General features: G+C 42.7%; 1 non-coding gene across 1 annotated transcript; it reads right to left on the bottom strand.

The window, feature by feature from the left end:
• Window positions 1–722: 722 nt before the first annotated feature.
• LOC120267493 lies at window positions 723–829 on the bottom strand. Its single transcript, XR_005538478.1, has one exon. It is a non-coding gene; the product is annotated as a small nucleolar RNA R71 (small nucleolar RNA).
• Window positions 830–1530: the final 701 nt, after the last annotated feature.

The raw sequence follows: 1530 nt of genomic DNA, 5'->3' as shown, positions 1-1530 counted from the left end.
TTATTTCTTCGACACCCGTGCACTTGCTGTTTACACGCATATACGGATGTGTCAAGTTTTTGACGCTGTTGCCGGTAGTAGGCGTTTAGAGATACTTTGTACTTTGTTTTCTTAGCTATTCATTTATTCATTCTGTTTCATATCTTATTTTCTATCATTGTTCTGATTTTGTTTTCTTTGTTTTGGTGCAACTCCAGGTTATGACTCGAGGAAACCCCTCCATACTGATTGAAGGAGATCTCGAGCTCGAACGTACACTTAGAAGAAAAGGGAAAGAACCTGTATAAGAACAGTCTAATCTAGCTGATTTAGAAGTAGAAGAGTCTGAAAACATGGCAGAATAGAATGAGTAGCAGCGGACATTATCTTATTATGCCAGACCTTCAGTATTGGGGATATAATCGAGCATTATGCGTCCCTCGATTACAGCTCAGAACTTCGAGCTGAAGCCGGTATTCATTCACATGTTGCAGCAATCTGCACAATTTACTGGTTTGGTTGATGAGGATCCGAGCAGTCATATAGAGAACTTTCTCGAGGTGTATAATATGCTAAAGATAAACGGGATGACGGATGATGCCATCAAGTTGAGAGCCTTTACATTTTCCTTAAAGGAGAAAGCGAAACAGTGGTTATACTCCTTACCTAGAGCCTCAATTACCATATGAGAGGAGATGGTAGAAGCTTTTCTTGCCTGATATTTCCATCCCGAAAAATCCGCAAAGCTCAAGAATGAGATCTCGTCCTTTGTACAGTTGGAATTGGAGTCTCTATTTGAGATGTAGGAAAGGTTCAAGGAGCTCCTGAGAAAGTGCCCGCAAAACGGATTCCCAGAGTGGATGATTGTTCAGACCTTTTACAATGGTCTGAATCCGAGTACAAGGCAACTCTTGGATGCGGCAGCAGGAGGTACCTTAGGTAGCAAGACTACCAGTGAAGCTCGCCAATTAATTGAAGAAATGGGGTTAAACAGCTACCAATGGAATGTTAGGGAGAAGAAAAAGGTGTCTGGTCTACATGAGATAGATACAGTAACCTCATTGGCATCTTAAGTGGAATTATTGAGTAAGAAGTTAGATCTCCTAACTTCAAATAGAGTGGTGGCCGTGACTACTTGCACCGGGTGTGGTGGAGGATATGCTCCCTCTGATTGCCTGATCTTTATTGGTGATGCATCTTCGGTTGAGAGTAACGATTTTGTGGGTAATGGCATGAGGAATCAAGGAAATCCACACTGCAACACCTACAATCCGGGTTGGAAGCGTCATGCCAATTTCTCGTGGAGCAACCAAGGTCCACAAGAAGTGGTCGTGAGGTTGAGGATAAGCTTCCGAGTGAGAAGCCCAATGAATATGCACCCGAGGTTATAGAGGTTGAGAAGGGAACAAGCAAAGAGAAGGAGGTGGCACCCCCACCTTCCAAGCCAAGAATCCCTTATAACTCTAGATTGAAGAATGACCAAGGGGATGAATGGTAGAAGAAGTTCCTGAGTTTGTTCAAACAACTCCACATCAATATTCCTTTTGTTGA

The sequence above is a fragment of the Dioscorea cayenensis genome, chromosome 1, assembly GCF_009730915.1.
Source record: "Dioscorea cayenensis subsp. rotundata cultivar TDr96_F1 chromosome 1, TDr96_F1_v2_PseudoChromosome.rev07_lg8_w22 25.fasta, whole genome shotgun sequence".
Classification (NCBI taxonomy): Eukaryota; Viridiplantae; Streptophyta; class Magnoliopsida; order Dioscoreales; family Dioscoreaceae; genus Dioscorea; species Dioscorea cayenensis.
Note: the sequence above shows the minus strand (reverse complement) of the source record. Positions and strands in the feature narration are given on the sequence as shown.